This window comes from Lotus japonicus, chromosome 1, assembly GCF_012489685.1.
Source record: "Lotus japonicus ecotype B-129 chromosome 1, LjGifu_v1.2".
NCBI lineage: Eukaryota > Viridiplantae > Streptophyta > Magnoliopsida > Fabales > Fabaceae > Lotus > Lotus japonicus.
The window spans coordinates 38,976,658-38,990,244 of record NC_080041.1 but is presented as its reverse complement, the minus strand read 5'-3'; the positions used below and the strand labels follow the sequence as shown (position 1 = coordinate 38,990,244).

At 40.9% G+C, this 13,587-nt stretch overlaps 1 long non-coding RNA gene across 2 annotated transcripts; it reads right to left on the bottom strand.

Annotated features, from left to right (window-relative positions):
* Positions 1–3,987: 3,987 nt before the first annotated feature.
* Positions 3,988–13,119, bottom strand: LOC130734662 (uncharacterized). Of its 2 annotated transcripts, none has more exons than XR_009018035.1 (3): positions 12,406–13,119; positions 10,605–10,727; positions 3,988–4,526 (listed from the first exon to the last, which is right to left on the bottom strand). It is a non-coding gene; the product is annotated as an uncharacterized LOC130734662 (long non-coding RNA). The 2 variants fall into 2 exon arrangements; XR_009018034.1 differs by having other exon boundaries at positions 4,014–4,526; positions 12,538–13,117.
* Between the last annotated feature and the right edge of the window lie 468 nt (positions 13,120–13,587).

The window sequence follows — 13,587 nt, the reverse complement described above, 5'->3', positions numbered from 1 at the left end:
TTTAGATCGAAGAAAAGTTCGGAAAACCCTATTTTTGGTAGTGGCCGAAACCTGTTGGGGCTGTACCGTGTCCAAGAATAATTTTTTGGTTTGTATTGCCCGGTCCATAGCGTAGCTCTCTCTGTTGTCGAAATTTTGGTTTTGGTTTCGTGTCATTCCGAGTTCTGTAGCTCGAGTTATGCGCGTTTTAGCAAACGAAGTCTCTGTTGTCCGTTCGTGCCTTAATGTGAACTCTGAAGCTTTAAAAGCTTTCTGTCCGGTTTCGATTAGTGTTCTTAGATGGATTGCTTCTTGTGGAGCTTGTGTTCATGAGACTGTATTTCTGTGTTTTAGGTTCGCAACGTCTATGCACTACTTCTACTCACGAAGGTAAGGGTAACTCAGTTTTAGAGCGTCTTTTTGCCTGCTTTTATCGCACTGCATGCGTTTGAGATGAAGATGTTTAAATTTGATTGACATTTGATTTTGATTATTGTGCTGAACTAGGAAAATGTTTTCTGGAGGCTTCGGCCGAGTGAACTTATTGAGACGTGTGTCTTCGTTTTCTGAGAGGCTTCGGTCGTTTACTGGTTTCTGTCATTACCGCTTTCTAGTGGATAGGACATGGTTATCTTTTACAGCACTTAATTATTGTTTCATCGCTCAATAGAGCTTGATGTGTTTGTGCGAATGTTGTAATTATGCATAACATGTGGTTACCTTGGATTGGTCCTTGGTTGGGCTTTGTTGTTGTCTGACTTGGCATATAGGGCTTAAGTATAAGCGGCGATCAGGAGGTGTGTCCTATGATTGTTCCGCCTTGTGTGGCACAATAAGCGGCGATCAGGAGGTGTGTCCTATGATTGTCCTGTCATGTATGACGCTATAAGTTGCGATGAGGAGGTATGTCCTATCATTGTCCCGTCTTACGAGACGATATTGATCGATCCATTTTTTTAGCAGCATATAGTTGCATTATAGAGCACTAACATTTGATCTTATATTGTCGATATTTGATCTGACTTGTTGAGGTTATTGTTATCTGAGTTTGATATATGTTGTTAAGTTGTTAATACCTGATTTGATTTTATGTTGTTGGATATATGTCGTCATCTATCTGGAATTATGTTGCTAGCTTATGTGCCATGTCCTGCACTTAAACTTTAATAGCATGCTTTCCCTTTATACGTGGTAATTGCATGGAGTTAACCTTTTCTGATTGATACTTGTTGTTTGGGCGCTTAACGCTATTAGGCGATGAAGAGCCTTCCGACGATGCTTAGTTATGATCGAGATGGAGGAGGGACAGTAAGCGGCAGAGCAGAGATGAAAGAAGCTGTTTGATTTTCTTTTAAGTAGTTTATGCTTTGAGTCTTCTTCAACCTCTGAAAACTATTTTACTGGAACCTTGTCTTAGCCATTGTTTAAGTGTGCAAACTTATTTTGGAATACTACTTATGTCTTTGTAAGTTACTATTACTATATGTCGGGAACAGGTTGTTTAATTATGACTATGTTATGTTTTCAACTATGTTTAGTTTGTTTTCAAAAAAAAAATTATGTTTTCTTTAGAATTTCAAATTAGTCCTTAGACTTTTATAGGTTTCTAATGTGATTCCTCAGTTGCGAAATTGGGGCGTTACATTTGTGGTATCAGAGCCTTCGCTTAGAAAACCAGAGCTTTTGGGTAGATTGTTTGCTTAAGATGTTTGAACTCTGAGACCGATTGATGGGGTGTCAATCGGAGGAAGAGTGATCTGATTACTTCTTATTTTGATTGAATTTGAAGGTTGTTCGTGAGTGAATAACCTTATGTTAGTTTGTATTAATTATACATTTGATATAAGTATATAGATAAGAATCTACATAGTTAGTTACTATAGAACTTCGTGTTGTTCTGACCTGAGTGTCTGTTGTGGTCTTTGACTGTTCATGAAAACAGGAACAGGAGGTGTCCACAACTTAACGAGACTCAAGGTCTAGACAACATGAATCTGATGGAGCAAGCTATTGCTAATCTGACTGCCCTTATGGCACAACAAGTTACCAACACCGCTGCAAGGGAGGAAGCTGAAGCTCAACGTGCTGCTATTGCTGCTTAGGTGGCTGCACAAAACCATGCTGAAGAGGATGCTCGTCGTGCGCAGCGTGAGGAACGCGAGTTAGCTGCTGCTCAGACCAGGGGTTTGAATGATTTCAAGCGTCAGGATCCACCGAAGTTCTCTGGAGGCTTTGACCCGGAGGAAGCTGACCTTTGGCTCCAAGAGTTGGAGAAGATCTTTACCTTCTTGTGTACTACTGCAGAGATGAAAGTGGATTATGCAGCTTACCTGCTGACTGGTGAAGCTGCGTATTGGTGGCGTGGGGCTAGAGCTATGATGGAAGTCGACCATCAAGCTATCACTTGGGAGTGTTTGCGTGGAGCTTTCTTGGAAAAGTACTTTCCTAATAGTGCTAGAGCCGCTAAGGAGCCATAGTTTCTGAGACTTCGTCAAGGAGGCATGACCGTTGCTCAGTATGCTGCAAAGTTGGAGTCGTTAGCTAAACATTTCAGCTACTTTAGAGGACAGATACACGAAGGCTATATGTGTGAGCGCTTCATTTATGGGCTGAGTTATAAGCTGCAGAGGGCGGTGCAACCGCTAGGACTGAATCGCTATCAAGTGTTGGTGGAGAAGACCAAGGGGATTGAGGCTATTGATCATGCAAGGGGCAAGTTCCAAGGTCTGAACATGTCTCACCAGGGAAGTGGAGGTCCGTCTAGGGCTAACCAAGGTAGAAATGACAAGGGCAATCACTTTCAGAAGAAGTCGTACGTTCGTCCTCAGGGTAGGGGGACAACTTCTGGGTCCTTTTATCCTACTGGTGGAAATGCAATTGCACTAAGAACCCCATCTTTGAATCGGAAGGATGTGACTTGCTTCAGGTGCAACAAAAAGGGGCATTATGCCAACCACTGTTCTGAGAGTCTTGCGGCGTGTTGGAACTGCAACAAGCCAGGTCACACTGCCGGAGAGTGTAGGGCTCCTAAAGTCGAGGCTGTTGTGAACGCTACTGGGGCGAGAAGGCCTACTGCTGGTGGAAGGGTCTACTCAATCACTTGAACTGAAGCTGAGGAAGACGATGGTCTGATCCGCAGTACCTGCGAGATTGCGGGTAATTCCCTTATCGCGCTATTTGATTCTGGTGCTACGCATTCATTTATAGACTTAGCTTGTGCGACGAGGTTAAAGCTAGAAGTGTCACAATTACCGTTTGACTTGATAGTAACTATCCCTGCATCTAAGAGTCTAGTAACCAACACTACATGTTTGGAGTGTCCTTGGATGTACCTAGATAAGAAGTTTGTAGCAAACTTGATCTGTTTACCTCTCAAGGGTTTGGATGTGATCATAGGTATGGATTGGTTGTCCCACCATTGTAACACCCCGATTTTCGGGTGCCACGGTAGTAACATGTTAAAGTAAATATGCAATCTTTTCCAAAAGGGATTTATAAATGTGAGTATTTATTTTTTTTTTCCTTTTCGAAGTGTTTCTAAAATATGTAATGCATACTCCCAGCCGTAAATAATTTACATCTGGCCTCGATCAAGGCACAGCATAAAGTACATGACAAATAAACTAAGATCCAACAACGGACTCACTATGCAATGACTCCATAAATCCGATATACTCCCTATGATTTCCACACTGAATAACCATAGGAAAGCAATGCACCGGAACCTACCCGAAACCTTAAATACAAATCATAAAATGATCCTGCAAGCTTAAACCAATAACGGTAAGCTTTTCTATCCAAAGGCTCTAGCCCTACACCCGACTCTATTCTTCGAGTCTTCTATAGATCTTCCACGTGGAGTAGCATCTGCTCACATCACCTCCTTTCGTCGTCTGGCAGCAGGCCGACCGCCCAAACACAAACATACAAACAAAGCCAAGGCGCTAGGGTTGTAACACCCCGATTTCCAGGTGTCACTTTAGTAACCAAAAATAATCTTTACGCGGAAAACAGGTAATTTTTTTTTGATTGTTTCCTTTTAATAAAAGCAATAAAGAAATAAAAACAAAGCCCAACTACTAAACTAACCGATATACATCAAATATAAACATGTACAGCCTCAGCTGTACTTCCACGTCACACACACTCGCAGTGACCCCAAAGTAGCGTGCCCGTAGGCGAATATATACAAACCAGAACTGTAAGTGAGAAAATTATAATTACAAACCACTAGGAGAAAGTCGGCCTCAAAATGGCCTAAGCAAAGACCCCTATGGTCCGACTGACTCACTGTGATCCCTCCGTAAGAGAATCACACAAAAAGCCATGCATCGGGAACCTACCCTGTCCCAACAGCAAAACGAATCAGAGCTATTACAGTAACAACCAACTCCAAAAGACTCTAACCACCCATACCCCACACTACTATCATCGACCCCCCCTCGATCAGGCATGAAGTCCGGGTCCTCGTCGAAAGCTTCAGTAATAGTCGTTCCGCTCCGGGTCTTTCCCGCACAACGAATCATCACGAACCGGCTGACAGACGCCTGGCAGCAGGCCGACCGCCCAAACACAAACATACAAACAAAGCCAAGGCGCTAGGGTCAACTTACAGAATACAATAGATATACAATCAACTTGTGATAAAGGGGATATATACATATGTTGTATATATATACATATAAGTTATGTATTGCCTACTCTAAGGTATATACATAGCATGTTCTCGAATCTCCTACACAGTTCAATCATTAATACTTAACGATGTTCATCAACATCAAATCATCATAATCTCAACATATGAAGTTAGGTGATAAGGTTAGTCAAACAATGTATCGTCCTCCCAACACACACGTATCCAACTAAACCAATGTTCCCTGTCGTTGCCCTAGGGTAAACGACGATGAAATCTCACGCTTCCATGAAGTCTCACGCTTCAATGGGGTCTTACGCTTTCACGAAGTCTCACGCTTCAGTGAAATCTCACACATTCACGAAGTCTCACGCTTCAGTGAAGTTTCGCGCCTTCACGAAGTCTCACGCTTCAGTGAAGTTGCACGCCTCCGCAAAGTCTCCCGCTTCAGCAAAGGTTCCCGTCTCCACGAGGTCTCCCGCCTCAGTGAAGTTTCTGCTTTCACGAAGTCTCACGCCTCAGTGAAGCTTACTCACTTTCACGAAGTCTCACGCTTCAGTGAAGTTCCATGCTTTCACGAAGTCTCACGCCTCAGTGAAGCTCCGTGAAGGTATGAAAAACGGTAGAAAGGGGGGGTTTGAATAACGTTTTCAGTACAAAAACTACCACCTTAAAGATTTTAACAAATCTTTTCGAGAACTAAGTGCAAAAGATAGAGATAGAAAAGCACACAAGGATTTTATCCTGGTTCACTTGATAAATCACTCAAGCTACTCCAGTCCACCCGTTAAGGTGATTTCTTCCTTCTTAGAATGAAGGCAATCCACTAATCAGGTAAGAGTTACAACTGCACTTGAAACCTACAAGTGACTAACAATTACACTGACTTAGCTCACACTAAGATTCACTCTCTTAGTCTTCTCTAGGATCCGATCAACCTTGATCTCCTAAAGGAATCACCACTAAGATTCACTCTCTTAGTCTTCTTAAGGATACTGACCTACCCGGTCCCTTAAGGAAAATCAAACAACTGTTTGAGGTTGGTGTTTACAAGGGTTTGCTTCTGAATAAGCTGAGTGTAAACTAAAATAAATTACAAGATGAAAGAAAGCTTAGAATATGTCTTGCGCGTGTATTGCTTCAACTTAGTTTCTTCTAGCCGCTTCTTTCAATCTTCAGCCTCTATATATACTCCAAGGATTAGGGTTGAGCGTTGCATGGGAAATGCTACCGTTGGAGGGCAGTTCTGGAAAATCCAGCTTCTGCTGTGGCTGAGAACGTTAGGTAGGTCGTCAGGAAGGTACACTTGCTTTTGTACTTGGATAGCGACTTGACCTTTTAACCTAGGAGACTTCTGATCAGAGGAATGCTTCGTATTGGAACTTGTGAAGCAGGTTGATCAGAGTCAGAGGGAAAGCACAGATCCTCTGACCATTGTATCTTCTGATTCTGAACTCAGAGGGAAGAACATGGCCTTCAGAGTTTCTTGCTTCTGGACTTCAGAGATTCCACTATTCAGCTTCTGGATCTTCAGAGTCTTCTACACCATCGGAACATCTGAACCTTCAGTGTTTCTTGGTTGTCAGAACTTCTGGATCATCAGAGCTTCTAGCGACTGAGTCCTCATCAGAGTTTGTATAGCTTCAGATCTTCTGAAGCTTTTCCACTGTTCATACTGAACATGGTGAATGCGAAAGCGTTGCTTGGGTTACCCTTTATACACGGTGCTTCTGATTTGTGTGAGATTGAGTTGAGGTCAGAGCCTGTAAATAGCACACTCAGAAAAACACGTTAGAGTACCACAATTGTTCATATCAAAAGGTTAACTTGTAATCATCAAAACATAGAGTTGTACTACTAGATCAAAACTTGATCTTACACTCCGAAGGTATATACTGTACCCGAAGGCATATACTGTACCCGAAGGTATATACTGTACCCGAAGGTATATAGATATACTGTACCTGAAGGCATATACTGTACCCGAAGGTATATACTGTACCCGAAGGTATATAGATATACTGTACCCGAAGGCATATACTGTACCCGAAGGTATATACTGTACCCGAAGGTATATAGATATACTGTACCCGAAGGCATATACTGTACCCGAAGGTATATACTGTACCCGAAGGTATATACTATACCCGAAGGTATATAGATATACTGTACCCGAAGGTATATGTCGATTCGGCGACAAAAGACAATTAATTATGAAAGGAGTGCGATCACCCTTGATGACTTCTTGAGTCATCTGACTCATCATATCTCGATGGTCAAAAACTGCTCCGACCCAAACTCAAGACAACCCAAGAGTTAGTGTCGGTCAATACAACACAACTCCACCAACAAGAATACACGAGGGTCTAGTGTCGGTCAATACAACACAGCCCAAACAACAAGAGCACTAGGTGTCGGTCAATACAACACGGCTCCATAACACTTCCCCAAGAGTACTAACGTACTCGGTGACTTTCAATCATCACCATAGCTCACCTTAGTGGCTTTCCCAATTCCAAACTCTCCAAACCCACAACATAAGTCGACTTTTCCCCGTCTTTCGTAAATATTTTCCCCTTTAGTTCTCCTATGATTATTCGTTTAGTAAAAACGTTTCGAATTGGATTAGTCAGGTTATGAGTTTATTTCTCAAAGTCTAAGTCTCCCAAAATCTCTAGTTTTCGAAATTCTATTCATTCTAGGTTTTCCGAAAACCAACCACCCAAAAGAAGTTTCCCGGGGAAAGTCTAAGTATTCAAACGAATCCCAACAAATGGCTAAGTCTCAAACCCCACATTTGAACTTGCCTAGGGTTGTTCATCCAACCCGAAATGTCAAAGATCACCAGATCAATGAATCTCCACTCCGAAGTTGCATCGAAACGCTCAATTCAACACATCATCAATATCATAAGTTATGAAACAATCATAACAAGAAATCATCATCATATACAACATCAGATAAAGCATAGGTCGAGTTTATCGACGCCTATCATGAAATCATAGCTAAATATAGCAAGTTGCCCTAACCTCGAGCTGTTCCAGCTTCGCAAACAAAGTTCTCCTCAAACAATTGCTCTGAGTCTTCCAAAGTTCCCTCAACTGAACCTTAGAGAAAAAAAAAGCAGAATCCAAACAAAATCGATTAGTTCGATCGCAAGACAATACATAAACGATAGACAAAGCATTAAAGCTTCAGAATAGGACAATCAGGTACGAAAAGACAAGTTTTCGAAACCGAAAAACTCCCCCCTAAAGGAAATAGTCCACGGCCTCAAAGGAAAAAGGGCTTCGGCTCTTTTTCTTTGATCAAATCAATTCACAAGGTAGTTTTAGGGTAAAACTAAGGCAAAGAAACTGTCAGAACAATTTTCGGACAATCGGGCCGAAATACGACTACGCAGGGGCATTTTGGTCCAAAATAAAGGCTCAAAACTTCAAAGTTATCCGTTCTGAAAACAGATTTGACAGCAACGATCCTCATGACATCCGTGACAACAAATCCTAAAGGCACGAAGTCAGATTATAGCTTTACGACAATAAAGTTTCGAAATGTGAGACAAAAAGAGTTTTGAGTCAATTTTTCAGATCCTGGACAACTGAATCGCAATCAGAGTTTACTGACAGAGGTTTTAGACTCAGGGGAACATAAGGAACATAACCCAAGCAAGAAATCAGAGAAATCGGACAATTTTAGAAAAAGCTCAAAACTTAGAGCACAGAAACGACTTCAGAAACGCAACAGAAACAACAATCAGAGGTAGGAATCGTGTTAGTTACCTTGATACCTAGAAGTAGGGACGAACTGCACGAAGATTGGTCAAGATTTCGCGAAAATTCCTCTTCTCCCTTGCTCTCCAAACTCGCGGCCCTTTGAGGAAAGAAATGAGAGGATTTTGCTTTTTCGCGCTATTTATAGGCGGGTGAAATCGCGAGAAAATGAAAATTTCGCGATTCCGATTTTTGCAGCACGTTCACCAAGGAATTCTAAGAGAGATTCTGGCGTCAGAAATCCAGAACTCAAAACAAATATCTAGGATTTGGGAAAAACGATATCCAAAACACCAAAAGCGGTGTAAGTTAGTCTGTCCCGAAAAACTACTTTTTGCTGTGATGCTCAAACGACAAAACTTCCAACAGAAGAAAGATTGGAAATGTCGAAACAAGTCTGGCAACGCGGACGGAATCTTCGTTAGAAGTCCCAAATAGAAAAAGTCTTCATCCATTGCTCGAAAATAGGGTTTCGAAGCAAAGAAATTAGCGTCGGTGGACATCCGAAAAGTGAAACCTATCGTGCGTACAGTCCAGAGTTCCGAAATGAAACGCTGGTCGATAGAAAAATAAAGAGAATCTTTAAATTTTCTGAGAGTTCGAAATCTCACTCAAAACGTTGCTTTAAGAGCGAAATAGCCTATTCTTGACACGCTCGCCATAAGGCAGGTGTGCAGACGACTCGCACTAACTCCGAAAACAACTACGCAACATTCCTCAAGCAATTCCTGAACTTTCTTCTTCATTAATCTTTCTCAAATATCAAACTCCTGTCACGCTTACACCGATTCCACGCTTGAGTCGGAAATTAACTTGTTCTGAAAATCCAGGTCTTACAAGGGTCAACTCACAGAAATAAGTAGATATACACTCAACATGTGATATGGGGTATAGATATATGTTTATATATACATATATATAAACAATCCTAGCATGTTATGGCTCTAACAATGCTTCAATAATCAAACAGCACACAGTTCAAGTCAGAATGAATGTATGCGTGATATGCAATCATGATCCGGATTTGTGACGCGTTCCCGTTCGCCACAAGTGAAGCTTTCCCGTTCTTCACTATGGATGGACCATTCCCGTTATCCATCCTGGATGAACCATTCCCGTTATTCATCATTGGTGAACCATTCCCGTTATTCACCATATGATGAACCATTCCCGTTATTCATCATTTATGCAAGGTGAACCATTCCCGTTATTCACCATGATATGCACAGGTGAACCATTCCCGTTATTCACCCGATTGATGCAATATGGTTAGCCAAACAACGAATCACCCTTACCACGAAAGTGTTTAGCTCACAACCCAATCTCAACAAACCCATGAGTTAGTGTCGGTCAATACAACACAACTCGGAGTAAGTGTCGGTCAATACAACACAACTCCATCAACAAGAATACACAAGGGTCTAGTGTCGGTCAATACAACACAGCCCAAACAACAAGAGCACTAAGTGTCGGTCAATACAACACGGCTCCAACAACAAGATAACCCAAAATCAAAGCCAGAGTCAGTGTCGGTCAATACAACACGACTCGGAGTTAGTGTCGGTCAATACAACACAACTCCCACCACAAAACCCACAAACAAAGCCCAGAGTCTGTGCCGGTCAATACAGCACGACTCGAACAACACTCCCAAGAGTACTAGAGTACTCGGTGACTTTCAATCATCACCATAGCTCACCTTAGTGGCTTTCCCCAATTCCAATAACTCTCCAAACCCACAACAAAGTCGACTTTTCCCCGTCTTTCGTAAATATTTTCCCCTTCAGTTCTCCTATGCTTAAACGTTAATAAAAATTGTTTCAATTCAAATTAGTCAAGTTATGAGTTTATTTCTCAAAGTCTAAGTTTCCCAAGTCTTTAGTTTTTCAAAGCTCTATCATTCTAAGTTTTCAAAGATCAACCACCCAAAATACATTTCCCGGGGAAAGTCTAAGAATTCCAACATATGGCTAAGTCTCAAACCCCACATTTGGACTTGCCTAGGGTTGTTCATCCAACCCGAAATATCAAAGATCACCAGATCAATGAATCTCCACTCCGAAATTGCGTCAAAACGCTCAATCCAACAAAAGCACAACATCACAAGTATGGAAAAGCATCATAACATCAACTCATCATCAAAAACAACATCAGATAAAGCATAAGTCGAATTTATCGACGCCTATCATGCAATCATTGCTAAATATGTAAGTTGCCCTAACCTTAGGCGCTTTCCTTACTAAGTTGCGACTCAAATCAAATCCAGTCATATCTTTGCTTTCCCGTGTTGGCTCACTTCCGTCTGTTCTTTGGCTTCGTCGTCAAGCGCTTCCGTTATTCATACCCTTCATAAGTACACATAACATAATCACTAATTGAGCTACCTACTTTCCAAGTCTAAAGCTACACTCTCAAGCAATTGACTCGACGAAATCACAAGTTAAACTCAATCTCCTTAATGGTTATAAACCATCAAGATCAACCTCAGAAATTAAGATAAGTCATCATAATGACAACAAAGCAATAACAAAGCTTCAAAATCTTATGACTTAGTAAATCAACTTTAAAACCAAATACTCATATGCTTGTCAAAATAGATAAGTACACATTACTAGTACTTACTCCTCTCATTTTCCTTAGAGATCTCAGTCTCTAATAGGATACTCATTGAGGTATTTTCGCAATACTACACACCACTTCCCGTTAAAGCAATTAACACAACATCTGCAATAGCATTCTCCTATCATCCTCCTTAAGTAATCTCTTCCCGTTTTCTATTCCATAATCCTCTTTATCCTCAATACTTACTTATCAAGTCACCTACAACAACTTAATGTCTCAACTCGCTCTCACGATCTATTCCTCAAGCCAACGTTGTATCATTATCAATTCTTATCAAAACCACTAACTCTTATCAAGTAATCCATAAACCATAGTGAACTTCCAAGGCAAACAACTCTTCTTATCTAATGATTATGTACTTATTCATGACTCATAAGCTCCTTCAAAACGATCGAATCATTTCTCTTAAACTTAAACTCGCGATATCTCATTAGACACACAACCCTAGTTTCTTCGAAACTCCACTTTGGTTCTACAAAAATCCCAACTTATAGATAAGTCATCAATCTCTAAGAAATAACTTCTAGTCCTCAATCAATCCCTTAATCACTTCTAAGTCCTTGAACTTCCAAAGTTTCAAATCTAGACCTTCTAGAACCAAGTATTTATAGTAAAGCTCATAGACTTCTTGGAATTCAAGATTCAATCCTAAGTCATCTTCCAACATCAAGATTGCAATCACAACTTAATCCATTCTAATTAATACCTTTCGGAGTCTAATTCCTCACTCGGAAATCCAAACTTAATTGCTCTAACTCCATCCAATCTTGTTATTCCTAAGCATCCATCGACTAGCGAGATAGTATCAATACGCTTATTCCCTAACACTCCGACAACTTGTTCGACTTTCAAAACTTTTCGCAAAAGCTTTTCAAGCACATTAAGGCTTAAAACAAAATCCTTAAAACCCCCAAAACCACTTAACTCAAAGGAAACAACTTTTTAGAAAACTTAATACATTAACATAAAACTCTACTCAACCACTCAACCTTTGTAAAGAGATTAGTAAAACATATTACATTAGAAATATATATATTCTTCAGCCAATTAGCAGTAGAAAGAGTTTCAAATGTGTTTTATATTAAAGTAGACTCTTGGGGCTTTCTAAAAAGTGGTCATACACCTAAAACGGATAAAAGATGAGAGAGTTATGCAATTTTCAAGTTGGAGAACCGAAATAGGAAATTGTCCCCTGCAGGTTCTGTTAGTGACGGAAAAACAGAGCTTTGTGACGGAAAAACTGATGTTTGTGACGGACTTCATAACAGAACGTGGTTTTGAAATTTCCAACATGTTCTCAGCACCAAAACACTATCTCAAACCATTTTGATTCATCTAAACCCCAGATAAATTTAGAAATCAAATATACAAACATACTAATCAAGAAATTAAGGCTTTTACCAAGGAAAATGAGAAGATGATGGTGGAGGAGCTTAAATCCCTATTTCATGAAATGATCAGATCTTGTTCTAAGAATTTTGAAGCATGTAAATGAAGTTTATCAATTAGAGATAGCAAAGGAAAAGGTTTTACCACATGAGGAAGTAAAGTGGCATGGTGATGGTGTCTCCTTGTCATGATATGGAAGATGAAGCTTGAACAATACCATATGATGAATGGGGCTGTACGTTTGTGGTGCTGGCCTTCTCGTGGTGGCCATGGAGAGAAAGAAGAGGAACATGGTGGCTGCCATGGTGGCTTTCTTGCGTGAAGAAGGAGGGGCAGAACAAGAGCATGTTTGTGGTGATGGTTTTCATGGTGGAAAGGAGAAGAAGAACGTGATTATGGTGGCCTCTTGGCTGGACTGTTGCCATGGTGAGGATGAGGGACGGTGGTGATGGTGTGGGTGCTGCACGTGAATGAAGAAGAAAGGAAAACCATGGTGGTGATGGCTGGCTTCGTTGTGGCCATGGAGAGGATTGGTGGCGGCTTGAACATGAAGGAAGAAGCAACTCGTGATGATGGTGAGGTGCTGTACAAGAGAGAAAATAAGAATTTGGTGTTGGTGATGAGGAGAAGAAGAGAACAAGAAAGGAGAAAACATGAAGAAGAACAAATGAAATGGGTATGCAGCAAAAGAAAGAAAAAAAACGTGAAGGAAGAAAGAAATGAGAGTGAGCCGAGGATGAGGTGGACGAAGGGATAAGGATGAGAATTAGATTTCCCACCCCCTGTTTTAGAATTGCCACCCTAGCCTTTTTAAAAAAATGCCGGGACTACCCTCCGGGACTTAAACCTCCATACCAGTCCAGAGGTTGATGTTCTGGACTAGTCCGAGAGTTAAAAGTTCGGATTCTTTAGTTACAGTTAAAATAACATGATCGGTGTCGTGGCCGTCTTGGAGGACTTGCCTAACGAATTGTTGGGTTGAAATGTTTGGTTTGTAATTGTGGTGGTGGTTGAGATTGTAATTGATGAATATGCCTTTTGGTTTGGTCTTAACTTACTGCATTCTGCTGCTTGGTAAGAGTTATCCAGGACTTTAAGTTTCGAATCTATCCAGGACTTTAAGTTTCGGATCAATCCAGGACTTTAAGTTTCGGATCAATCCAGGACTATAAGTTTCGGACTCCTTCATAATTA